The 27,335-nt window shown below is 49.9% G+C and overlaps 1 protein-coding gene and 1 long non-coding RNA gene across 5 annotated transcripts in view; both read left to right on the forward strand.

Annotated features, from left to right (window-relative positions):
• The first annotated feature begins 2,204 nt into the window (after positions 1-2,204).
• LOC121828097 (uncharacterized) lies at positions 2,205-9,724 on the forward strand. Its single transcript, XR_006070561.2, has 4 exons — positions 2,205-2,924; positions 4,761-4,839; positions 8,532-8,636; positions 9,328-9,724. It is a non-coding gene; the product is annotated as an uncharacterized LOC121828097 (long non-coding RNA).
• A 1,842-nt stretch (positions 9,725-11,566) lies between these two features.
• Rasgef1a (RasGEF domain family member 1A) overlaps positions 11,567-27,335 on the forward strand; it is a 92,702-nt gene continuing 76,933 nt past the window's right edge. For 2 of the 4 annotated variants that reach the window (XM_076567698.1, XM_076567696.1), the window contains exon 1: positions 11,567-11,684. The gene's annotated coding sequence lies outside the window, so the exon portion shown is untranslated. Of the gene's footprint in view, positions 11,685-12,034; positions 12,187-27,335 lie in introns of those variants that run through there. The other 2 variants (XM_076567697.1, XM_015986508.3) reach the window with 2 other exon arrangements.

The following is a 27,335-nucleotide window of genomic DNA, read 5'->3' on the forward strand; positions in this document are numbered from 1 at the left end:
TCTCCTATGTGTTGACCACCCCCTCCCCAGACATTATTATTTTTAAATAATTTATTTCTTTATTTTATGTGCATTGGTGTGAAGATGTCAGATCCCAGGGAACTGGAGCTATAGACAGTTGTGAGCTGCCATGTGGGTGCTGGGAATTGAACCCCGGGTCCTCTGGAAGAGCAGCCAGTGCTCTTAACCACTGAGCCATCTCTCCAGCCCCAGACATTATTTTATTGTATGGGCCAGGCTGGCTTTGGACATGGTTCTCTTGTCTTGGCCTGCTGGGTGCTAGGATGACGGGTGTGCCCCTCCCTGCCACTCCCCCTCTCTTGTTCCCTGTGGGACCGCTGTCCTTGTCTCCACCTGTGTATGAACGAGTGTGTGTGTGCACACCAGCACGTACAATCAAATATATTGTTGTCTAATAAGCTTACCTGCCTGAGCAATTAAGAACAAGAACTCTAGGAGCTTTGGTTGGTTTCTACTTAAGCATTTTCGCAGTGCACCCCCACCCCCTTGTCTGGCTTGTGAGGAGAAGTCAGAGGGAATTCTTAATGCTGAGCCCCTAAAAATTATTTTCTTCCTTTGTGTTCTTGCAAGGTTTGAAAAGTTGTCCTCAAGTCTGACCATGCTATGTCTAGATGCAGTTTCCATGCTTTGCATTTCTCTACTTTTCTGTTACTTTTTGGCTATGTAGCTTACTGCCCGACATTAATTAAAGGAGTTTAAAATGTCATTTTGTTTTGTTTTAAATACTGTGTCTATTTCCTCCTTCTTCTCATCCCGCTGTCCGCATTGTGAGTAGCTGCGCACAGCTGTTCCGCAGTCCTTAGACACTGGACTTTAATTTTTCACCCCCATTCCCTTCTCAGTATTGGAAGGTTTTTCTGTTCATAGTCTCAAGTTTAGAGATGCTTTCCTCATCAGCCTGCTAGCGAGCCCATCAACGTCATTCTTTGGTTTGCTCGGCTTTTCACTTATTGTTAGGGCAGAATAACTTCCCAGCTGCTTGTGTGCTAGACTGGAAACCCAGTGTCCTTGGAGCAGAGCTGGAGAATGACCCCCAGAGTCCTTCTACCAGAGGAGGCTTGCTGTCACCACCCAGCAAATTCTTCCAAGGAGTTATTGAAATTCATGATGCTACCCTCTTTTCTGTGACAAAGGACAAGTGTTCCCGATTGCTGACATTAATGGAACTTTTCCCCCCTCCTAAATGTGGTGGAAAATGTCACTTTTCAAAGCGGGGAGAGATATCATCAAATTTAAGTGTTTGAAATCCCTGTTGAGCCGTCAGCAGGCTCACCGAGGATGGTCTGAATTCTCTCCTCCTCAGTTCTGGGAAAATGAAAAAGCAAAAAAAAAAAAAAAAAAAAAAAAAAAAAAAAAAAAAAAAAAGTTTTAGTATTGAGGCTTTTAAGACCATTGGGATTTTTAAACTTGAACTGAATGCGTATTATGAGACAGCCCTGAGTCTGTGGGGTGAGGACCAGAATGTTATGGTTTAGGTGGAGCGTGTCCTCTATGAGCTTGCCCATGTGTTTGAATACATGGTTATCAGCTGGTGGTGCTGTTCTGGGAGCTTGTGGACCCTTTGGGAGATAGGGCCTAGCCAGAGGAAGTGCATCTCTGGGTGGGTTGGCCTGGGGTCCACCCCCACTTCCTGACTCACATGAGCTCTCTGGGTCTCTAAGATGTGAGTAAGCAGCTTCGTGTTCCCATTGTCATGGAGCTAGCTTGCTGCCATGATGGTTGTGTCCCCTCAAACTGTGAGCCCAAACAGGCTTCTCATCCCTCTAAAGGAATGGTTTTACTCTGATGCCTGGGCGTAGGCGAATTGGAAGATAGTTCTGTGTATGCGTGTATGTTTGTGTTCTGGGGATTAAACCCAGGGCTTTGCACATGCAAATCAAACACCTTAATATTAATGTACACATCCAGCCCAGAAAAGGAGAGAATTCATTCTGCAGAGTACTCTAGCTCTGAATGGGAGGAGATAGACTATATGGAAGCTGGGAGGCATACTCAGAGAGGTCCCAGGTATCTTTTGAAAAGAAAGGTTAGATGTTCAAATGGAGGAAATTAAAGAGAGACACGAGAAGGTGTCTATGGCAGAATATGCCACTCAAAACATATCTGCACGAAACCAGACTGTTATCCCTCAGAATGGGCCTGGAAGAGACACAGTAAGGCACTCAAAACATGCCCCTTCAGCTGGAGGACTATCTTGAGCACTAGCAGACATAGAAAGAATATGTCTTCTGGTGTTCATGGACAAGAGTACTCTCGGGTATGGTCCAGAAGTATAGATCCCAGGACAAAAGAAATGTACATGTTCTATTCTCTTGGTAAATGTCCAATGACCTCTAAAGGAGGCATGTCATATCCATTCCTGTTGGTTGTATGTTTGTGGAGGTTGCATTGTGCTGCTCTGTGGTAAGAAGCATATTGCCACCGAGTTGATTGTGCCCTCAGCCATGACTCTGAATCTGCTCCCCAATCCCGCCCTGACCCCCACTGCTTCTAACTTGAAAAGAGGAAATGTCTATTTCGGCTCATGGTTCCAGAGCTTGACATTATTGTCTATTATTCTGTTTCCCGGCCTCTGACTCACAAGAAAAATAACTTAGAAGTGACCATTCTCTTTCCGCACCTTTCTGTAGGTAAGGCATAGTCCTTCCGCACAGCCTGCCTGAACATTGGTTCAGATTTATGGAATGAGTGTCATGAATAAAAGTGGTCAAGAACTGTCAACTAACTCTGTTGCCCCTTTGTCCTCTGGCAGCAGTGTCCTACCTGAACGGATCAGAAGGGAGCTTTGGCCTGATTCCCCGGAGTTGTTATGCTATCAGCCTGCCTTCTGCATGGAAGGAGCCGGGTCCTGGTCACAGGCATAGAATGACACCTGGATACACAGCACAAGTCTGGGCACTGAAGTACGCATGAGCTTTGCATGTGGAGCCCTCTTTTGCAGGTCCTAACTCTCACCCTTTTGTTACAGGAAGGCTGTGGTCTGGAGCATAGTGCTCACCTGAGTTATGTGATTTGTTTAAGTGCAGTCCTGTTTCAAGGGGTAGTGAGAATTCTAAATTTGCTGTCAGTTGGCCCTAAGTTAGGGTGGCCCGAGGACCCCTGAGTTTGTAGCTGGTGTTGGAGGTAAGGAAAGTGTTGTTAGGTCTGGGCCACCCTTGTATTGCACAGACCCTCCTCTGCTTACGTTCTTAGTTAGGGTTTCTATTCCTGTGGAGAGACACCATGACCACTGCAACTCTTTTTTTTTTTTTTTTTTTTTTTGGTTTTTCGAGACAGGGTTACTCTGTGTAGCTTTGCGCCTTTCCTGGGACTCACTTGGTAGCCCAGGCTGGCCTCGAACTCACAGAGATCCGCCTGGCTCTGCCTCCCGAGTGCTGGGATTAAAGGCGTGCACCACCACCGCCCGGCAACCACTGCAACTCTTATAATGAAAACCATTAAACTGGGGCTGGCTTACAGTTTCAGAGGTTTAGTCCATTATCATCATGGCAGGTGGCAAGCAGGCAGACATGGTGAAGGAGAAGGAGTTGAGAGTTCTGCATCTTGATCTGCAGGCAGCAGAAGGAGTCTGTGCCCACACAGGGTGTAGCCTGAGCATAGGAGACCTCAAAGCCCAGCCCCACAGTGACTCACTTCCTTCCTCCAAGGCCACACTTCATCCAAAAAGGCCACACCTCCTAATAGTGCCACTCCCTATGAGCTTATGGGGGCCAATGACATTCAAACTACCACACCTTAGTATAGCCTGCCTCCCTCCCCTGCTTGGGTCCTCCACCCCAGCTCTCCCTCTGCTGGAATGCCATGGTGCTGACATCCTTCCCTCCCCCACGTCCCTGTGTGCCTGTCAGCCCAGCACCACACCTCCTCACCCTGTCATGGTTCCTCTCTCTGGCGAGTTTTGTTCCCAGGGAGCACCTGTCATCTTCTAATGTATAACACAAATGGTGGGTTTCTTTGGCGTATTGTAGCCATCCACCTCTGCAGGGCCTGTGCAGGAAAGGACTTTTAACTGTTTTGACCACTGCTCTGTCCCACTACTTGGCACAGAGCAGGTGTTCAGGGAATGCTAGTTCAGTAGTGTGCATGTTCCCAAAGCGTTGTTCAAAACAGCAAAACTGTGACAGCCCCTGAAGTGCCTTCTAATGGTAAATTGAGTAAGTGTATTTATAGTAATGTGATAAGTAGGGTTTCTGTTACTGTGCTAAGGGACCATGACCAAAAAGCAACTTGGGGAGGAAAGGGTTTAGATCTTACAACCCTCATGTCAAGGTCCATCCAAGACAGTAAATCAGGGCAGGAACTCAAGGCAGGAACTGGGAGGTAGGTAACGAAGCAGAAGCTGTGGAGGGACCCTGCTTATTGGCTTGCTCCTCATGGTTTTCTCAGCCTACTTCTTAGACAATGTGAGACCACCTGCCCAAGGGTGGCACCACCCACAGTGAGCTGGGCCCTCCCACATCAATCACTAATCAAGAAAAAGCCCTCCAGACTTGCCTACAGGCTGATCTGATGGAGGCCTTTTCTCAAATGAGGTTTGTCTCAAGTTGACAAAAAACAACCAGCACAAGTATCTATTTTAAAAATTAATAAAAATTGTATGATTTATGATAGATTGTGGCTTTAAAATATATATATATATATATATATTGTGGAATGGCTAAATTGAGCAAATTAGCACCTTTTTAAAAACCTCACATACTTATAATTTCTCATTGTTGTTTTGGTCTTTTTTGAGACAGAGTCTCATGTAATCAGGCTGAAGATGACTTTGAACTTCTGACATTCCTTGATTTCAGCTTCCAAGTGGTAAGATTACAGGTATGTGCCACCATTCCCAGTTCATGTGGTTCTGGGGATCAAACCCAAGGCTTCATGAATCCTAGGCAAGCAGTGTGCTAACTGAGGTATTTGTCACGTTTTGGTGATGACATATTAGGGTACACTTACACAGCAGGGCACCAAAAGTAGCCAGCATGAATAAACTATGACTATTCTCAAATTTGATTTTGATAATACAGATTGAGTAGACCTTATCCAAAATGCATGGGGGCAAGGAGTGTTTTGAATTGTCCACCTTTTCAGATTCTGCAATATTTGTATATACACACTGAAATATCCAGGAGGAGGGGACCCAAGTTCAGACACAAAACTCACTTATGCTCCATATATATTTTGCACATATAATCTGAAATGCCTACCATATTTTAGAGTGCCTGCTTTTTGACTGCAACCCATCCCAGGAAGGTAGGTGTGGAATTTTCCACTTGTGATATTAAAAAAAAAAAACAACAACACAACCTATTTTGATGTATTTTACATGTCAAATTTTTGGATTAGGGGACATGCAACCTGTTCAGAAATGTGATGCAGAGTATGATCCTATTTACAAAGTTAAAAAAACCATCATAGCTCCTGGAAAGGAAGGTTCATACAGTGACAGGAGAATGGTTGCCATGATGAGGGCCACTTGAGGGAGGAGATTCCGGGAGGGGCAAGTCATTGCCAAAGGACCCAAGAGGCATCTCAGAAGCAGCCATGCCCTACTTCTTCCTCCAAGTGGTGGTTTTTGTGGGCGTTCTCATTTTGATTATTCTCCAGCCTATAAACAGACATTTCACACATTCTTCTGAATGTAGGACATAGTTCACAATGTAAAAACAGGAGAGAAGGGGGTGCAGGAAGATAGCTGGGGGGTGCTGGTGAGTTTCCCGTGGGTTCAGTGTGACCACAGAACCGTGTGATTTCCTCAACAATCCTGTAACAGCTGTGGGGGCACATGGAGGAGGTGGAGCGGGGTCATCTGTCACTGGAGACTGCCAGGAGACAGATCTGAAGGCAAAGGCAGGAATGAAATGCAGGGTGAAGGTCCAGGCCAGACTGTGACACACAGCTGAACAGGAGGCAGGGAAGTCAGGAGAGAGAGCTGAGACGGAAGTGGGGGGACTCACGGGGCAGGGGATCAGAGACCTGGAGAATCACAGATGCCTGTGGGGCCACCAGGCTGGCCCAAGTGAAGTCATGGTGGCAGGTCTACATTAGAGACCATCAGGAAACTCAGCTGGCACAAGACAGCACCTGCCTGTGGCTGTAACACTGGGTAGAGGAAGGAGGAGGAGGCAGGTGGACCCAGGAGTCCACAGTGCAGTTTAGGGGGGCAGCAGAGTAAGAGAGCCCCACCTCACACAAAGTGAGACAGGAAGCCCGCAGGTTGAGAGGACTGTAGGAAGGGCGCTAGTGTGGACAAAGGTGGGCTGTGTCCGGGCCCACTCAAAAGCTGACTGCCGCTGTCAGCAAGACAGTGAGTAGCTTGCTGTGTGCTTGGCCACCACTTTAGGGAGTTTGTCTCACAGTGTGTCACCTGCCACAATGACAGATATGACCAAGATGGCTATAGTTATGCCAAGGAGGCTCCCGAGAGATGAGTTCTCATTCCCACAGCCTACACCACTCACCTACTCCAAAACTATCCCACTTGAACTAGCTCACGTGGGTGGAGCTCAGAAATGCTCCCCAGTTCCTTGCCCTGGATCTCAGCCATGGACAAGGAACACACCTTCAGAAAAGTGTCGCCAGGCAGTTCCACCAAGGGAGGCCTAGGGAGGATGCTGGGGAAGGTGCCTGACCACCCCAAACCCCTGCCTAGGGTCTTCAGTGTCAGAATTTTGCCATGGATCTGGGTTTTTATGCTCTTTTGCATAAATATGCATAAAAGATTAATATGCAATTTACATTTGGTATGAGATTGCATAGACACTCTACATCCATCCTTGGGTTCTTCTTTTCTGTGACTCAAATAGTTGTGGCTATGTTTGCAGCACAGCTCGGTTGTAAACACTTTCTGTTTCTACAATCATAGCTACCCTGGTCTAAGCTAACTTCATCCTTAATCTGACTACTAGAACAGGTTTTTGTTTGTTTGTTTGTTTTACCATTGCTATTGCAAAATAACTGAAGCTGTGAGGTGTGTACAGAGCAGAGGGTTATTCAGCCCACACTTGGAGACTGGACTTACTGGCCTGGCCTATAGTAAGCTACTTTTTGATTATGCAAAAGCATTCACCATGGAGAGGGCATCAGGGAGCAAGACAAATCATACAGCAAGACATGATGTCAGAGACTGGGGAAGGTCCAGTAATTTAATAGCAACTCTCTCCTGAGAATTAAACAGAGTCCTCTGAGAATACATCATCCCTTCTGACAGAAGGGCCCTGAATAATCTAATCTACTAGGTTCTGTAACTCCAGCTCCTGGGGATCTGATGCCCTCTTTTGGCCTCATTGGGCACTGCATGCACATGGTTCACACACATGCAGGCAAACACTCATATACATAAAATAAAAATAAGTAAACCTTTAAAAATGTATTTAAAACCTACAGACAGACAGTATCTGCCTGCAAGATGTGATGGGGTAAGGGTGATGCAGAACTTGTGGGAGTGGCCAACCAATGACTGGTCCTGCTTGAGACCCTTGCCGCAGAGGGAGCCCACCCCTGACACTGCCTGCAGGCCAGGGACCAGAGGCAGGACAGCCCAGAGATCTAGGATAGAACCAAATAGGACCAGAAAAAAAAATAAAAATAAAAAAACAGTTAGTGATATGATTCCTAAGGATACTCGGCTATACTCATAGACTAGAACCTAGCATAATTGTCATCAGAGAGGCTTCATCCAGCAACTGACAGGAGCAGATGCAGAGACCCACAGCCAAACATTAGCCAGGGCTCAGGGAATCCTGTGGAAGAGGGGAAGGAAGAAGGATTGTAGGAGCCAGAGGGGTCAAGGGCATCACAAGAGAACCCATAGAATCAACTAACCACGGCTCGCAGGAGCTCACAGAGACTGAACTGACAACCAAGGAGCCTGCATGGGACTGACCTAGGCCTTTTGCTTATGTGTTATGGTTGTGTAGCTTGGTGTTTTTGTGGGGCTCCTAACTGTGGGACTAAGGGCTGTCTCTGACTCTTTTGCCTGCTCTTGGGACCCCCTTTCCTCCTACTGGGTTACCTCGTCCAGCCTTAATAATAGGGGAGGTGCCTAGTCTTATTGCAACTTGATATGCCATGTTTGGTTGTTATATCTGGGAGACCTGGCTTATTCTGAAGGGAAACAGAGGAGGAGTGGATCTGAGGCGGGGGAGAGACTGGGAGGAGAGGAGGGAGGGGAAACAGGTCAGGATGTAATGTATAAGAGAAGAATAAGTTTAAAAAAATAAACCTTTAAACTGTATTTAAAACCTACAGACAGTATCTGAAGAGAGAGACGGCATGGTGCTCACATTGGAGTGTTTAATAATTTATTTTATAATAATTAAAAATAATTTTTAATAATTTCACACACAGCAAAATGTGCTCTTTTTGGTGTATGGGATCATGTGATCAGCCCTACCAATGAGGAGGCAGGTGCAGTTTGTCACCCCTAAAGGTTTCTGCCATGCTAGTTAAGCTTTTCCCTACCACCAGTCCTGGAAACCATAGATCCATTTTCATCCCTGCGGTTTTCTCTTTCCTAGGACATCATGTAAGAAGAGTCTTTTGTGTACTGCAGCCAAGAAACAGTCAAGTCGTATTCAATGCTAGCTGTTCTCTTTACTGTGGAGAAGTATTCTATTGTTGAGGTACTGCATTTATTTACCCATCCATCTTCTGTAGAGTTTGGGGGTTGTTTCTGGTCCGTGGCCACAGTAGAGAATTTAAGAAAGCCCTTTTCAGGAACTGACAGAATATGAGATCCAATCCAGTAGCAATTTACAAGGTTTGGACTTCTTTTACCAGCCCCACCCAGTTGATGTGCATGGATTAGTCATGCTTTGCAAGGGCATACAGGGCACTTCCTAGAATAGAATACGTCCTAAGCTGTAAATAACATTAAGAACGAGCCAGGCACAGTGGAGCATGTCTGTTCATCTCAGCACTTGGGAAGAAAGTCCCCAATCATCCTGGGCTACACAGAGCCTGTGCCTATGGGGCCAGATACTCTGAAGATTAGGTGGAGGTTCACTTGAGTTTGGGAGTTCTAGACCAGCCAGGGCAGCATAGCAAGATCCCCCATCTCAGAAAAAAATTTGGCAGATGGGTGACATAGCTCAGTGAAACAATGTTCATTTGCCATGTGCTCTGGGTTTACAACACACACACACACACACACACACACACACACACACACACACACACACACCTGGTGATCTGTCATTGAAAACCTTCCCACAATTAACACAGAAACCCACAGCTAGACAATGTGCAGAGAGGAAGTGGTTTTGGAGCACTCGGTCTTAAATGAGATGTCTTTATTATGCCCCATCCGCCAAGGATCAGGAATTTATGTGGAAGAGGAGGCAGAAAGATTGTAAGAGCAGGAAGGTGGACTCCAAGGAAAGCAGGAAGTGGTGGACTCCAAGGAAACAGTCTTCCAGGAACAACAAGATGGAGGCAAATACGAACTCACAGACTGCAATAGTAGGTGCAAGCCCAGCACTGAAAAGGGGAAGTGGATGCAGAGCTCCATCCCTAACCAAGGTACCTATTTTCAACTGGTACCTGCTAGGAACAGGAAACTCAGTTTTCTCCAATGGAATGTCATATCACCCACACCCCATGCCCAGGAGTACTTGGCCAACACAAAATGGATCCCATTTTTTTTTTTCGTGTGTGTGTGTGTGTGTGTGTGTGTGTGTGTGTGTGTGTGTGTGATTTTTGTTTCATTTTGACTTTTTTTTTGAGATTAAAAATATGGAATGCTTCACAAATTTGCGTGTCATCCTTGCGATATTTTTTGTTTTATTGTTATTTTATTTGCTTGCTTTGATTTCAGTTTTTTTGAGAAAAGGGGTGTACGTGAAGCTGGTTGGATAGGGAGGGGGAGGATCTGGAAGGAGTTGGGAGAGGGGAAAACATGATAAAAATATATCGTATGAACAAATTTAAATAAAAAAGCAAGAGCAAACTGAATCTTCATTGAAGATGGGGGGGAGGGGCGGAGAGGAAAGAACCAAAGAAAATCTTTTCACAATGCAAATCCAGGTGCAAATGTCTTTTAATTTAGTCACTGAACTGAATTCTTTTAGAGTCTATTGAACACACATTTACTTTCGCTTATATGTTATGCTTACAGAATGTTTTTAAAAGTTCGTATCAAATGAACAAATAGTAAAGGGATTGGTGGGAGGAGATATGAATTAAAATTAGCCATAGTGAAGGTGGGCGTGTGGACCTCTCTTCATCATCATCATCATCATCATCACCACCACCAGTGGACATCTAACCCAGGGCCTTAAGCATATGAGGCAAACTCTACCACTGAACTGTATGTTCAGCCTCGATCTCCATTCCAGTAAATGTCTGACATTTTCCATAAATTATTGTTGAAAAAGTGAGGTCATGACATCACCGTGTAAAACCCTCCAGCAGCTCCTCAGCTTTCTCTGCGTTTAGAACATAACAGGTTAGTGGTGACCAGGTCAGCTGCTCTGTCACTCGGCACATCCTGGGGTCTCTTCTCCACTCCACCCACTCCGGCCTCCTTCCAAGGGGTCCTGGTCCTCAGGACCTTTGCACTTGGTCCTCCACCGGCCTGAGATGCTCACTCTTGGGAGCCAGCATGGCTCGGCTCCGACAGGTCTTTGTTCAAATGCCCTTTCATCAAATATTCGCCGGACCACCCCAAATAAATCCCTCAACGGCTACAACCGCATTTCATAGCCCTTTGCCCCACTGTCCTTTCCTCCAGGGATCGGTAGCCGCTGAACGCTTGAACTCTTTTCTGACATTTTCCTTTTCTGTTTACTTGCTATGACAATGCCAGCTCCAACCAGGCAGGGACCATCACAGTGCCCAGAGCAATGATGACATCCAGCATATAGTAGGTGTTCCAGAAACTCATTAAATGAGTAAGAAAGGTCTTCGGTCTCTTCAAGAGGTGCCAGGGAACCCTGGAGAGCTTCCGCACAGACCTGCCACCTGTGGCCTTGCTGTGGTGGACTTGTTTGAGTCTGGCTGCCTGCCTGCCCTGGTCATTCTGGACCCTGGGGCTATCTTCTCAGAGACAGAAGGTCCCACTGGAAGCCAGAGGACTCGGATCTTTCTAGTGGTTCCGGGGAAAATTGGGAGCCATAGAATCTCTCAAGGTGACTTTGGAGCCTTGACCTGTACATGCCAGCTCTGAGATCATGCAGGTTCACTTCGCTTCCCCAGCATCTGCCCATAGGGAACCCATAGCCTACCAACCCTGCAGGGTGACTGGGTGAAGGGGGCACGTTCACCATCAGGTTCCGCTGACCAACATTCTCGCAGCTCTAAGAGTCGCCAAAAGGGTTTTCATGAGGCAGCCACATCATCTTTGGGGCTGTTGGCTGCCATCTCCATTTCCAGAGAAAGCCTGGCCCGCCCTCTCCCGCGGCACCTTCGCCCCGCACCCTCTGCTGCTCGCCCCGCGCCCTCCCGCTCGCTCCCCGCGCTCTCGCGCCGCCCGCTCCCCGCGCTCGTGCTCCCGGGCGCCGGCTGCGGAGGGAGCTGCTCTGCCCGCAGCTGGCGCAGCGCGGGGGCGGCCGCGGGTGGGCGGGAGCCGCGGGCCGGGGCGCCGAGCATGAGCCGCCGGCGCCGGCCGCGCGCTGCTCGGGGCCGGGCTGCGGCACGAGGGCGGCGCGGGAGCGACGCTGGCACGGACCGAGGTAGGCAGCGGCAGCCCCGCGCGCCCCTCGGGTCCTCCGGCGGGCCGTCCCCTCGGGTCGTTCCCGCGGGCGGGCGCCGGTCCGGGGACGGGCACCGGGTAGGGCGATGTGAAGCCCCGCGTGGAGTTCCTGGAACTCCGCCCCGGGCTGGACGGCGGGACCCCTGTGCCTCCTGCACCTGCCGCGCACGGGGCGGCCGGGACGAGCATGGAGGGAGCGCACCGGGTGGCAGGCGTGGGCACCACTGGCAAGTCCGCTGCCCAGGGCCTGGCGTGGGGGAGGGGGTCGGGGATCCGAGGAGCTCGGGGCTGCGCAGTTGGAAGTTTCCATTTGCTCTTGTGCATTCTGGGTCCGGGGTGGCATCTCACGCACTTGCTGTTTGGCAAGGAATTGGGGCGTAAACACTGCGTTTGAGCGTAGAGAAACAGGGGCATGGTGAGGTGCATCCCTCTGTCCCGTGGGCCGGGGTCATTTGAAGGACCGTTTGGGAGCACTTCGACAGGTATAACTGGTTGGTTCCAGTCGGAATAAGCGTGTGTGTGTGTGTGTGTGTGTGTGTGTGTGTGTGTGTGTGTGTGTGTGTCCGTCCGTCCGTCCGTCCGCCCGTCCGTCCGTCCTGCTGCCTGCTGATTGAGGAGGCACTGTGTTGATGGGCCCCTGCTCTCCGCATCTCTAGCTATCTCTGAGAGATGCAGGTAGTGGATATTGACAAGAGGCTGCCTTTGGGGAGCTACATGGGGCCTGAGACTTGGAGGCATCCAGGCTCTCCCTCTTTTCCTACTCGGGACAGTGAACCCCCTTTTTGATCACTTTCCCTCTTTTATTAGTCTTATCCCACGGTGGGAGATAAGGGAGAGACTCAGATGGCCTCCTGCCCCAGGGTCAGGTTGGCTTACAGGGCCTTCATCTTCCCCGGCTCTCCCACCTCCCCCTGACTCCTTCTTGTCCACCCCAGCCCCTGTGGGCACAGAACCTGCTCTGCCAGGCTCTAGGTTCTCCAGAGCAGAGCAGTACCTCATATCCTGGTAGGAATTGGGAGGCCGTGTATTTTGACTCGTGAGCCATGAGCAGGCTGCAGGTCCCTTTGAGAATGGCTTCAACAGAGTGACACCATGGGTCTGACGACTTCTGCGGGCATTTCCATGTTTATCTTCAGTGACAGCACTCTAGGACCACAGTACTCAGCCCAGGAAGGATCTCCAGAGTGGGAGAGCGTCAGGGACTCTTAGCTTTGTGGTCTGGGGACAGAAGAGTGGTTCTCTGTCTCCCCAACCTCTTTTCCTTTTTTTGCCTCTAGGGCTGTGGATTATAGTGGCTCAGCAACCTCTTGGGTGGTTGTCAGCTTGTGTGTGTGTGTGTGTGTGTGTGTGTGTGTGTGTGTGTGTGTGTGTGTTTTCCTGGGCCCACAGGCTCTGCTTCTGAGAAGAGAGTGACCAGACTCCATGATAAAGTGTGGAAGCTGCGTTCTCTTGCACATGTCCCCTGGGGTTTGGGAGCCCAAGCAGATGTTCCCAGGCAGGGGTGCCAGTGGCCTAGCCCCAAAACCATGCAGGAGTTTGTTTGCTTTCTGAGATGCATCTTCCTGCTGCTGGTGGATGGCTGCCTTTTACCTGGCAAATTGTGGCAATGGAACCGTTCACACAGAACAGAGCGGGTTTTGGTGTAACTTAGCAACTGCAGACAGGAGGGGAGGAGGAGAGGGAGGGAGGGAAAAGGGAAGGGAGAAAGGCTGGGCAGTGCACAGGCCTTGCAGAGGGGGTAAGCGGCACCTGCGTAAAGTCCCTCCTCCCAGGACACAGGTGAGGAGCAGGTTGCTAGCCTGGTTGCTGGGTCCTGGAGAGGCAATCGGATTGGAATAGGCTGGATGGTCTGTCTCCTCACGGGCAGAACTATAGCAAAGGGGCCTGCAGAGAATAGCTTAGGCTGGTGAAATTTCTGACCTTAAAAATGTTGTCTCACAGAAACCACATTGCAAAATAGGTCGAGAGAAGATGCCCTGCCAAGGCAGGGGGCACTGAGCTCCTCACTGTGGTCGGGAGGGCCTCAGTGGACTGTGATGCCCGTGTCTGCGTGGCCCTCTGCCATAGGAGAGGCCCTGCTGGGGAAGGAGACCTGGTCAGGGCATCTCTGGCCTCTCTGCCAGGTCCCTACCTTCTGCTCTCTGATGGGACTCCTCCCCGCCCCCCCTTCCCCGCTTTCCCTCCTGAGGCCATCTGCTCCAGCCATGGTCTGCTCTGGCTGTGCTTCCAGAATCTGCCTCGTGTGATTTCCGCCCACTCCAGGCTGCCTCCCAGGTTCCTTTGCTCCAGTTGCCCACCTCCCTCCTGCCTGTGAGTGTACACTTAGCAAGAGAGTGGTGTGCGGAGGAAGGGAGGAGGCAGGGGTACTGGGTGGCAGGGGAGGTGATGGCTGTCGGGGGAAGGGCTCTGGTGACCTCTGGTCACTTGCAGGGTCCCTGGCCTTTTGGGGGTCTGGGGTAGACATGTGGCCCTCATTTTGGTCATATGCCTTTCTCACATCTTTCTGGGCCTAGAGACTGGTGCTGTTGAGATGTGTAAACGTTAGACCCAGGGGATGTCCTGGCCCGATTCAGAGTGGGCAGGCTGTTATGAGCTCATCGGTGGAATGTTGTTGGGTTGGGATCGCCTGGAGGTTTCCATTAATCCTAGGATATAATTTGGGAAAGTCGGCCGGCATCAGCAGGGCCCTGATGTCACAGAATGTGGAAGGCTGAGTCCAAAGGGCCAGGATGTTCAGCTCAGAGCTGGGAAGGGGCTTGGGCCTCTGGGACTTGTGAGTTGGTGAATGGCTGCCCTAGGCACTATACAGTGAGAGCTGTCGGGGGAGGGAGCTGGGGTGTAAGTGTTATCCATGACTGTCCCTGACTAAGGATGACAAGGAGGGATACTGCACAGGGAGACACAGGTGACCACGAGTGTCTCTGAATAAACACCTTCGCTCAATCGGGTGTCACGGAGCTTGATTTAGGATTACCCTTCCTGTGACCCTGCCCTGAGGAGCCTCTCCCTCATCATTTAATTGACACAGAACTCCCTCAGGGAGTCCTTGCTTGGTGCTGGGGATGTGAAATATGTTACTTCATGTGTAGCCATCCTCCTCACTTGAGGACCACTCTGGCCTGGGGCTAGGCATTGGCCAGTGATGTCCAGGGCGGCTGACTGGGCCTTGGAAGCCTGTCTGGCGCTCTTGAGCTGGCTGTGGATTCTCTGTGAATTCAGGAAGCAGAGTACTAGCTGACTCCTGGAAGGGAGCCCTGAAATTGGGCCTCTGGGATTCCCACTGACTCTAGGTAGAATAGCCTGGGGCCAGTGACACACACACAGACACACACAGACACACAGACACAGACACACACACACACACACACACACACACACACACACACACACACACACACACACACACACAGTGGTGGGAGCTCTGCCCAGCTCCAGGGCACAGCATTGGAAACACGAGGTGCTTTCAGTTCCCGGGTTGACAAGTGATGGTCCTCGGAGGTGAGGGGATTCGCACAGGGCTCCTCTCATCTCGTGTTCCCCAGCTCCTGCCCACCCTCATTCCCAAGCAGGCTGACTTAAAGATGTGTTCTCGGCTTGCTTACTCCGCATTCCCACTCACCCCCAGCCCACTCCCATCTGCTCCACACCCCTTCCAGCAGGGAGCCCCATTGCAGAGGCTATGGACTTCACTGTCCCTGCTTCCAGATGCTCTGGATCCAGTCTGGCTGCCCGACTCTTGGTCCTCCTTTTCCTCTTGACCTCTCTGTAGGCCTCTCCATAGCTGTACCTCCTGCCTCAGGACACTCAGTGTTTCTGTCTTTCAGGATCCAGGTCCTTCCTGGAACTACAACCTCCATTCTTCATGCCGGGGTGACTCCCAACTCCCGTCAGCCCCAGAACCTAGGGCTCTTTTAGCATGGGTGCCATGATTGCTGGCTTCTCCGGGGCGACCACAAGTGTACTGTCCACTGCCATCCTGTCCCTGAGCCTCACATGCCTCAACATTGCCATCTGAGCAGCCAGCTGCAGGCCCTTCTTGCATTGAGGTAGCATCCAGCCTGGCCTAGCCCAGCCCAGATCTCTCATGGACCTCCTTCCACTCACTGAACCCTCTATTCTCCGGCCTGAACATTTTCAGTGGCTGCCTTCCTGTGATACCCTTTCCCACAGACATGGCCTCTGCTAGGTCTCCCCTTGGCCCTTAGCATGTTTTTGGGGTGAGTCTTCCTGTCCAGACATGATGTACAGGTGCCCAAGGCCTCTACAGTGAGTGTCCCTGAGAGTCTTGTCAGTGATTCCCTTGAGCTCAGTCTACCTCGGTCCTTTTGGACTACCATCTCCAGGACACTGGCCATTCTGATGAGACGTGGGTTGGATTCTCTGAGCTGCCTGCTGGACACAGCGGGGAAGAGGTGAAGAGCTGTGTCTCAGAACATTGTGTACAGAGGTCTGAGGCATGTTGCTCTCTACCTTCAAGGAGAGGAGAGCGGGATAACCTTACAACTCTGGGACAGATAGAGGGTGTGGAGAAGACCAGTCCTGGAAGGATTAGTGTGGACAGAGCCAGGGGGCCAGTGCCCTGCTTGTCAACAACACTTCAGTTTCTCCAAGTATCACCCTAGACTCTACCTTAAAGAGAGAGTTCTCCCTGGATGCAGTTGCCATGACAACACTGTTAACAAAGACTAGCTTCTGTGGAGGAGGCTGGCTCACCCAGAAGCTGAGGGTGTTGGGAAAGGGTGTGCATTCTGATGAGTGTGTATCTGCAGAGCCGTATTTCCCCTCCCCCATCGAGGTCACCCAGATCGTGAGGACCCTCCCTGACCCCTTCTGCTGTATAGGCCTCTGGTACCCAGACCCAGCCAGTGTGAATATGGAGTGATTTCAGCCGTAGCTCGGGCACAGGGCCAGGCTCAGGAAGGCCTCCTACCTGGGGTGTGGAATGTGTCCAGTCTTCACCCCAGACACTTTCTAAGTTCCTGTAGTTTGCTGTAGAAGCTAGGTGAAGCTCATAGGCCATACAGCCCCTGCAGAGAATCTGTGGCCCTTGAGGTCCTCTGGGTGTTGAGCTCTGAATAAACATTCATTGGCCCTGTTCCCCCTCTCAAGAGCATGGTTTGGATTAAATGAGGTATTGTAGCAGTGGCCCCCAGCACGTCACAGGGTGGGATCCTTGAGCTTGTGAGGGGAGCCTCGATGGGAAGGTCCAATTCTCTGTCCTGAGAGCCGAGAGAGAGAGTTGCCCGAGGTTGGTTGGGTATATATATCAGCTAGGACATGAGGGAAACCAGGTTGGAGGCTTACAGGAACTGGGGGAGTTCCTAGGGTCCTGGGATGCAGAGCAGGCGAGGGGAAATATGTCAGTTATTCATTTTATTATCGCTAATCGTAGTGGGTTCCCCCCACCCTGCCAGGCTGGATGAAGAGTAAGAGTCCTTGGGAGAACATCCCAAGAGCAAGTGAACTGTCAGCTTTTGAGGAGAGCCTAGGTCTGACCTACACTGTCCAGGAACTCCAGGGTCCCCCCAGTAGTGGTTTTCTGAGGAAGGGTATCCTATGCTCTTAGCCCATCCTTTCTCTGGCCTCTGGGAGCCTGCTAACCTGCTAAGTGTGGAACCTTATGATCTCCTGGGAGGAGACCTCTTCTGTGAAGGCGCCTGAGCCAAATAATTTGTACTGGCGCGTGTAAGGGGGTGAGGATCCTCAAAGACTTCCAAGAAGGTGCCGACAGTGGTTTAACCCGGCAGGGCTGGCCAGGGCTGAGAGTGGACAGGGCAGCATGGGGTTTGGGAGAGCTTCTGCAAAGCTGTGGTCTAAAGGGAAGAAACTAGGAAGCCCATGTCATTGCCCGGGCCACACCCTGACTGACGGGGCGCTTGCAGGTGTGGAAGGGTCTGATGAGCAAGCAGCAGGCACACCAGGGAAAGACACCCCAGTGGAGAGCAGGTAAAGGCGGTTCTTCAGACCGCGACTTCACCACTAGCGCAGTTTATGAGAGCCAGAAAAACCAGAACAGACAATTCCAAAAACAGTTGAATACTGGTAAGATTTGAGGTCATCTAGGCAATGGGTCTAGGAAGAGTAATGAGAACTGAGGAGCTTAGGAATAACCGATGAAAATACAGTGAAGGGCATCTTGGGAACGTGGCCATCATGACACAGCATTGAGGTCACCCCTGATCCTGAGAGCCCATCTTCTCTGAGGAGAAATCATATTCAGGTGCCTCCTCCCAGCCCCTGTGGTGGAGAGACCAGGGATCGGCATGAGGCCTGCAGGGGGACAGGTGTGCTTGAGAGAGTCTGGAATGCCGTGGCCTCTCGCTGGCATCAAGCTAGAACTGTCTGGAGAGCTTCCTGCCTCATGGCATCAGGACACTAGAGACCTGGAAGCGGCTTCGTGGTCTGCAGCAGCCATTGCAGCTCTGGGTCCCAGATGCGCCCTGAGGAGAGGCTGAGATAAGAGGCCTTAAGGAGCACTGTGGCAGAAGAGCCATGAGAGGCTTCCTGCAGCCAGGCCTCTGTCTGGACGAGTCCTAGTCAGGCTGGAGAGTGGAGGCAGGAAGGAGCTGCAGGGGCCATGGCTGGCCAGAGTGGGCCGACCCTGTTCCCAAGGCTCTGGTGTAATGGTATGGGCAAGGGTGTGTGTGGATGTGTAGCCTGAGAGAATGTCCGGTTCTTGTGTGCTTAGCAGCCACCTCAAGCCCACCACCTCCCTGCAGACCTCTCTGCCACATGGGCCACGCATCCCCCCTAAACTAACATGACCAAGAGACTGACTGCCTGGTCCCACTCTGTCTCTGTAGCATGCATGACCATCTCTCCAGGGTCTGCTACAGCACAGATGGTGTCCCCGAGGGAAATGGCGTGCCAGGTTGGTCATGAAGTTCGGGAGGTGTCTTCCATTGGTCTGCTGTTTATTTCAGGCCCCTGTTCAGGATGGGATCTTCTTGGCAGAGCTAGAAGTGAGTCACCTCAGGATTAGACATCCATATACCTGCCTACTCAGGTGATGTGAGCTGTTAGGTTGAATTCAGCTGAGTCATGCCTCAGTTTCCCCATCTGTCGGTGAAAGTTAAGTATAAAGCTTTCCAGGGTACCAGAGGTCTACAAGGCACAATCCCATTTCCATAGCTCTGAGATCACCTAGGACAGATATGGGACTTTATGGGGCACGAGGACAGAGTGCTTCACATTTGCCCATGAAATCTCTCCAGCCTGGCTCCTGGATTTACTAGGCTTCAGTCTTGTGCTTGTCCACAGGTAATGACCTGGCCAACCAGGCTGTGGACAGCGGCTAGAGGGCTGGGCTGAGGCCCTTGAGTCTGTCAGTTCCAGGAACCACACTCTTCCTAGGCCAGCAGGGGAAGTTGTAATGAGGTCCCCCAATTCCCATGAAAACCTGGGTAGAATAACCCCCAGACGCTGGTCTGTCGTATAGAAATGATAAACACTCTGATGTGACCTGAGGGCTGGCACTGCGGTAGGAGAATGTGTGTCCTAGGCCTGCCTCTGAACAGACAGCAGATCCCAGACTGTCCTGCCTTATCTCAGTGCGGCACTGTGCTGGGAGCAGCAGTCGAGAATGGCCGCCATCCTGCCAGAGGGGCTACAGATCAGAGAGAACTGAGCGGTGCTGGCGGGCTCTTCGTCATCCATCCTTTGACTTCTGGGCGCCCCCTTCCCTGCTCATGTTATTTATAATTTATTCCCCCCTCCCCCCTCCCTTCCTGCCTCCCTCTTTCCCTCCCTCCATCCCTTTTTCCTTCCTTCCTTCCCCAACCTAGCCATCTTGGAGGCTCTGTCTTCCTGTTCTTTCTGCCTGCCCTCAGCTCTGCCGTTCTTTTCTAATCCCAGTTGACCTCATGATTTCAGGAGCCAGGTCCAGACCAAGAGCCAAGTTCCACATGCATGGCCTGCAGCCAGGTTGTTACGTGTTGTTCTTGGGGGACACCAACCTCCAAACAACTCTGTTCCCTTGCTCCCTGTGTCCCACGCCGCCACCACCTTCCCTGGCCATCCTGTCCCATGACTCCCGAAGAGGCTGTGGTCAGCTTCCAGGGAGCTGTGGCCTTCATCCCGCTTCTCTCCACTCTGTGCTGCCCCTGCTCCCCTCAGACTTTGTCCACACCGAGTCCAGGGCAGCCTGGCCACTCTCTGTGAGAACTCTTCTTGCCGGACCCCCTTGTCCTTTCCGTGACGTCCTCAGTGAATGTTTAGGTTCTCCTTGGGGGAGGACCACACCACCTTTCCTCATCCACACTACCACTCCCTGCCTCACCTGCCACCTACTCTGCTCAGCTGCCCAGAGTCACGGGACGGTGGTGTTGGTGTGGAGAGACAGTGGTTTGGGTGATGTGAGAGGGAAACAACGTTATTTAGATTCTGGCAACAGCGCCATAAAAACATTCTAGTGCTTTCTTGGTTTGAGGAGGGCCTGGCCAAGTAGCAGTCAGACCTGCATTTGTGGTATGTGGGTGTGTCTGTGGGTGGCTGCACACTTGGCTGGCTCTGTCCCCCCCCCCCACCACAGCTGCCTTCACACATCACACCCATGGGGGCGTCTCGGGACCCCAGCAGGTACAAAGCTCATCCCTGGAAAACACAGTGGGGAAGAGGCTGGCACCCCTGCGTCTCCTGGGGGCTGTTAGAATGGAAGAGAAGGAAAAGGAAGCTTAGCCACGATTGGAGAGTGAACCAATCAGTTCCAGGCCCCATTCTGCCGCCAGAATTGTGTAAGGCATTTGTGTGAGTTTCTCTGCGCTCCTCAACCTCAGTTTTTACATCTGTGAAATGAGCCCAGGCCTTCTTGGGATTATTGGAGGGGGATGAACGCCCTGGTATATCTGAGTGTTCAACGAGTTAGTGGTACTGGAGCGGAGACTGCCTACCAGCATAAGCCTCTGCAGAGCCAAGTGCTGGGAGAAGACCTGACAGTTGTCATGGGACTTGGGTTGGCTGGGCCCAGGGTACTAGGCTGGTCTTAGGTTCAGGGCTCGGGGTTTAGGTTGACTCCTCTGAAGTCCCAGGATCCCTGTTAATCTGCAGTAGGAACCTTTACGGTCCATCCATGGGGTGGGGAGCCCGAGGGTTGGACGTCCTGGATCCTCCTGCACTCCAGTTAAGGGGAAATAGCTCAGCATTCAGGGAGGATGTAGCAGAGCTGGCTTGTCCTGAGTTTCTTGCCTCTTGTTCCTTCTGTTGCCATGGAAACAGACCAGTGAAGCTTCCTTCCCTCTGCCTCACTCCTCCAAGCTGATGGGAGAGGCAGTCTGGAAGGAACAGGGGAACAGAGGGGGAGAAGCCACAGACCAGCTGAGCCTTGATCTTCCGGTGGGAGGGTGGGAGGGTGGGAGGAGGGGAGGGTGGGAACAACTTTCCCAGGGTCTGAGTACAGATGAGTGCAAAGCCAGCATGAGTGTGCAGACCCTTGCCCCTCCTCCGTGTACAGATCCCAGCGCTGCATTTGTTTTAATAGCATTCAGACAGTAACATGGGTCTCCATCTCCTGGCTGGCCCCAGCTGCCCCGTTGTGTTTTGGAAGTCCCCCCCTGGACATTCCTGGTCTGTACATCCAGCAATGTGTCACTTCATTTTATGTGGCAGAGGCTCTGTTAGGGGTTATGTGCCCTGGCTTCACATTGGTGCATCTTGGAGTGGCTCTTTCATTTGTAACAGAGGGACATGAAGGTGCATTTGTCATGTTGCTAAATTTTAGCCAACCATCCACCGTAACAGTACTAAGTTGTTAGACTCCTTTTTCTCTGTGCATGGGTTCTATTTCTCTATTCTTCCTTGCCAGTCTGATTAATGAGATACACCTTATTCCAATTTTAGTTACCATTTCTCATGTAATGAATTGGATTGGGCATCTTTTTCTACTTATATGGTCCTCCTGGGACCGAGGATAGAGCTCAGTGCTAAAACACTTGCTTACACGTGGGAAAGCTCTGGGTTCTATCACCAGCACTGAAAAAAATCTACCTGTGTTTTTATTTATTATTACCTGCTGTTCTTATTATGCACAGAGATTTCGCTGGACTGTTGGTCTTATTGGTTTGTTTTGTCTAGACAGCGTCTGTCTTGCTCTGGGATGTGGATGCCCAGCCTCCTGAATGCTGACTGAGATTACAAGTGTGCACCACCATGGTTGGGCTGGTCCTTTTTCTCTTTTTTTCTTTGAGACAGAGTTTCTCTGTGTAGCCCTGGCTGTCTTGGAACTCGCTCTGTAGACCAGGCTGGCCTCGAACTCAGAGACCTGCCTGCCTCTGCCTCCTGAGTGCTGGGGTTAAACGTGCACCACCACACTAAGATATAAGATCTTTGAATATTAGGAAGCAGGCACCTTTGAGGATGAGTTATAAATACTTCCTCCAATTTATTGTTTTCATTGTGTGTGTTTGGATTTTTCCGGACATTTAAAATACAGGTAGCAAAACCAATTATTTCAAACTGACTTAGAGTTTTAAAAACATTCATGTTGGTTTGAGCCTGGTGAAGTGAGTTTCTGTGGGTCACAGACAGCTGCCTGCCTATAATTTCAGAGCTCTCCAAACAACAAGGTCTTCTCTGCAGCTGTGAAGACATCTCATGTGCTTTGCCATAGGCTTATGATTTTCTTTCTCAGATTGACTGATCCATTGGTAGGGCTCCAGCTTGTTTTCCAGATGGTTGCCCGTGTGCCCACTGCCCCTAGCTAACTACCTTCTCTTTGCTGACCTGGAATATCACCTTCACCCTGTACTCAGCTGCACGTTTGGGGTTACTTTCTAGACTTTCCTGTTTGCCTCTTTGCTTTGGCTGTATATTAATGTGCTGATGCCATGCTTTAAGTTGAAACTTATTCTGAGACAGGGGTCTTGTTGTATAGCCCAGTCTAGTCTTGAACATTCAACTCTCCTGCGTCAACCTCCTGAATTATGGGAGCCACTATGCTCAGCCCAACAGGGGTAAAATTTTTAGATGGTGGATATGGATGTGTTAGACAGGGTTCTTATAGAGGAACAGAATCAATATAAGGCATATTATATATCATACTATATATGTATAATAAGAGGGGAAATGTTGGTTTGGCTAGCATACCTGGAGCTGTGTAGTCCAATATGTACTCTGAAGAGGCAGAAACGTGGCAGTTACACAATCATAAAGCTAGATGTCTCATCAGTCTCAATATGATGCCAAAGGCCCAGAAGCCCCCCGTGGAGTTGCTAGTGTTTAGTTATGTTAGAAGTCTGAAGATTCCAAGAGCATGGTAGAGGCACTTCCTGAGGGAGAGGAAGTGGAGGCAGGCAGGTGATCCAAGCCACCTGTTGGAAAATGATACCCACTTTAAGGGTGAGTCTTGCTCCCTCAGCTGATCCTTTCTGGAAATGCCCTTGTAGACATGCCGAGAGGTGTGTCTTTCAGGCTGATACAAATCACATCAAGCTACAGACCAACTATCACGGATCTGCCCTTGTCAATTTGATTCCCAGTCACATTGCCTTGTGTTATATTTAATGTCCAAATGAAGACAACAATGTTGTAATGCCACTTAATATAATCTAACTCTCCCATGTACAGTGGAAAGTGCATTAATTATCCCTCCAGAATAGATGACAGTCTCTAGAGGAATGCTTACTCTTTTAATATTCCATAGCTTACAAATGATATAGATTTAATAATACTTAAGCACAGATCTCAACTCAATTGATGTGATGTCCATGGCAACAGAACAAGAGGGGAAAAAATACAGACATCTATCTGCTTGATATATGTGGATATGTGCACACACATACTCTTTTGGTCTTTAAATTCCTAATGAGATATCTCACTGACCTCTTCATATGAAATCTATGATGCTTTTTTTTTAAAGTTGATTTATTTATTCATACTTGTATGAGTGTTTTGCCTACATGTATGTCTGTGTATCACGTGCATTCTTGGTATCCATAGAGGTCAGAAGAGGATGTGAGATCCACTGGAGTTGGAGTTACAGACAGTTGTAAGCCACCGGGTGGGTGCTGAGAACTGAACTCTAGGTTCCCTGAAAAAGCAGTGGGTGCTCTTAACCACTGAGCCATCTCTCCAGTCCCTACAAACACATTTTAAATGAAGTAGGATAGAAATATTCATGGCACTTACAATTCTCCTTTCTGTAACTGGAGCCCGGACTCCAGGCAAGCCGAGGACAAAGCTGCAGAAACAGGCAGCAAAAGCCTTGCTAGTGACGTAGAAGGTGGTGCAGACCTTCAGTCCTACTTCCGCTCGGAGCTCCGGGAGAAGCCGTACCGTGTAGCGGATGCTGGCTGAGAGCATATACGGCCTTCTGGAGAACCTTGCTCCAGCCCTCCAAGCTGTTGCCACCCCGCTGGCACAGTGACTGCATCTTTAAAAGGCCATCATCCCACTGATCATGTCAGCTGCTTCAGGTTGGTGGGGACTGTGACAAGCCCGGAGCATTCCACACACATGAGCCCACTCCTGCATTTATAATAAGTTCCTTGATCAGAAGCCGTCTGGAGAAAGGCGTTCTGTAATGGCATGGATGGTAGTTTTGGTGAAAGAATTAGCACCACCAGGAAAGGAAAATCCACACCTAGAGGAAGCGTCTGTCCCAGTGAGGACAAAGCACCGTCTTCTGACAATGGAGGTGGCACAATGCCGTCACCCTGCCACCAGTTCGCTGGCTGGTCACCCTGGAAATGGCATCACACCAGGGACTCAGTGTTGGTGTCTGCTGCTGGCAGCAGCTGTAGCCAGGTCAGCCCTGGCGATTGAAGCCCATGTGTGTTCGTTACTTTTCTTCTTGTCACAACAAAAGGAACTTCGGGAGGGAGGGCTTACCGTGGCTCACAGTTTGAGCATGCAGTCCACCGTCAAAGGGAAGGAAGGCATGGCAGCCAGAGCAGGAGGCCGATGGTCACGCTGTGTGCAGTCAGGAGGCAGAGAGCCTTGGACGCTGGTGCTCAGCTCAGGTTTCTCTCTTTCTTCAGTCCAGGACTCCAGCCTGTTGGATGGTGTCCGCACAGTCGAGGGTAGTCTTCTCAGCGAAGCCTTTTAAAAATGATTACTTAAGTTACTCAATAGTGTGTTACTATAGAATAGCACCGTTTTTATTTATGTTTATTTTATGTGCATTGGTGTTCTCTCTGCATGTGTGTCTGTGTGAGAGTGTCAAGAAGTCTCCTGGAACTGGAGTTACAGACAGCAGCGAGCTGCCGTGTGGGTGCTGGGAACTGAACCTGGGTCCTCTGGAAGAGCAGTCAGTGCTCTTAACCACTGAGCCATCTCTCCGGCAAATAGCACCATTTTTTAATGTGATACTTTAGATTTATTCTTTGAGATTTTTATACATGTATGCAATGTATTTGACCATATTCACCCCCATTCCTCCTTCTAACTCTACCCAGATTCTCTCCCCAAATCTCTCCCCTAACTTCATGTCTCCCCTTTAATAATAGAATATCCCACTGAATCTAATTAGTGCTTCCCATATATGCACGGGTGTGGCCATCCACAAGAGCATGGCCAGCCAACAGGGACCACATCCTTGAAGAAAACTGGCTGTCCTCCCTAGCAGCCACCAGCTGTCATTAGCTCTTCTGCTAGGCGTAGGGGCTCCTGTGACCTTCCCTCGTCCATGCTGGAGTGTTGGTTCCATTGACCTTGTGCAGGTTGTGTGAGCCATGAGTGCAGTGGTCCTGTCATGTTAGAAGACACTGTTTTACAAGTTCTCTCTAACCTCTGGGCCTTAAAGTCTTGCTTCTTACTCTTCCACGATGTTCTCTGAGTTCCAAGGGAAGGGTGCACGACATAGATGTTTCATTTATTAAAATTAAAATATAATCATATCATTTCTCCATTCCCAGTCCTACCTCCACCCCCTTCCTCAAGTCCCCTCACCTCAAGTCCCTCTCAAATGGATGGTCTCTTTTTGATGAGTATTGCTCCTTACGGTATTAGTTTTTTATTGCTGTGATACAGCACCATGACCAAGGCAATTTATAAGAGAAAACATTTCACCGGGCGGTGGTGGCGCATGCCTTTAATCCCAGCACTCGGGAGGCAGAGTCAGGCTAATCATTGTGAGTTCAAGTCAAGCCTGGCCTACAAAGTGAGATCCAGGACAGGCTCCAAAGCTACACAGAGAAACCCTGTCTTGAAAAAACAAAAAACAAAACAAAAAAAAGAGAAAATATTTCATTGGACTTATAGTTCTAGAGCATTAGAGTTCATGATGGTGGGACAACTGTGTGGTAGCAGGAATAGCTGAGAGCTCACATCTCACATGGCAAGCAGGGTGCACACTGGGGAAAGAGGGAGGCTTTTGAAGCCTCAAAACCCACTTTCAGGTCACACCTCCTCCAATCAGGCCACACCTCTTAATCCTTCCCAAATAGTTCCATCAACCAAGGACCAAGACTTCAAACAAATGGAGGCCATTTTCATTCAAACCACCACACACATATATGCCCAAATATATAAACATACCCTGCTGAGTCCATTTAGCGTGGCTTGTGTGTATACAATTTCAAGGCTGATTACTTTATATGGGATAACTAGTTCTGGCTGGTTTAGTGTCAACTTGACACAAGCTGGAGTCATCAGAGAGGAAGGAGCCTCAGTTGAGGAAATGCCTTGAGATCCAGCTGTAAGACATTTTCTCAATTAGTGATCAATGGGGGAGGGCCCAGCCCATTGTGGGTGGTACCATCCCTGGGCTGGTGGTCTTGGGTTCTATAAGAAAATAGACTGAGGAAACCAGGGGAAACAAGCTAGTAGGCAGCATCCCTCCATGGCCTTCGCAACAGCTCCTGCATCCAGGATCCTGTCTTGTTTGAGTTCCTGTTCTGACTTCCTTTGATAATGAACATCAATATGGAAGTGTACGCTGAATAAACCCTTTTCTCCCCAACTTGTTTTTTGGTTATGGTGTTTTGTCACAGCAATAGAAACCCTAACTAAGACAGATTGGTACCAAAGGTGGGGCATTACTGTGACAGACCTGACCATGTTTTTGGGAGGATTGTGGAAGGACTTTCGAACTTTGGGTTAGAAAAGCCATTGAGTGTCGAGAGCTCAGTGGGATGTTCTTTAGGAGTTTGGAAGGTAAGAATGTTGAAAGCAGTGCAGAAACGGAGGCCCAGCTTGTGAAGTTTCACAAATTTAAAGACTCTATCAGGGCCATTTGCTATTTTGAATTAAGATTCTGGTCAGCTGGGGCTGAAGTGTTAGCTGTGATGTTAACAAGAGACCAGCACCAGCACCACTGAAGTGAAACCTTTGCATTACTGGGACAATTGAAGCTGGTCAGCTGGAGCTGAGAAATTAGCAGAGGTTAAGAAGAGACCAGCATCACTGAGGTGAAATCTTCTGGGAAGTGTTTCCTGAGAGCACAGAGAGGCTGTGTTCCAGAGATGGCCATAGCTGAACCTCGTGTTGGCAGCAGGGCTTGGTAATATGTAAGAGTCACCCAGGTGGAACTGGTTTTGAAGGCCTGAAGGGGTCATGAGAGCAGCTGAGGCTTGGCACTGTAAGAGGCCGGGAGAGGCCATTGGTGAAGGTGCAGCCTCAGTGGCAGTTGAAAGTCCAGGACTGAAGGGGTCAGGCAAAGAAGTTGAGGCTTGGCATCGTGGAGAGAACTTCGGAGAAG

This window comes from Peromyscus maniculatus, chromosome 3 (assembly GCF_049852395.1).
Source record: "Peromyscus maniculatus bairdii isolate BWxNUB_F1_BW_parent chromosome 3, HU_Pman_BW_mat_3.1, whole genome shotgun sequence".
Classification (NCBI taxonomy): domain Eukaryota; kingdom Metazoa; phylum Chordata; class Mammalia; order Rodentia; family Cricetidae; genus Peromyscus; species Peromyscus maniculatus.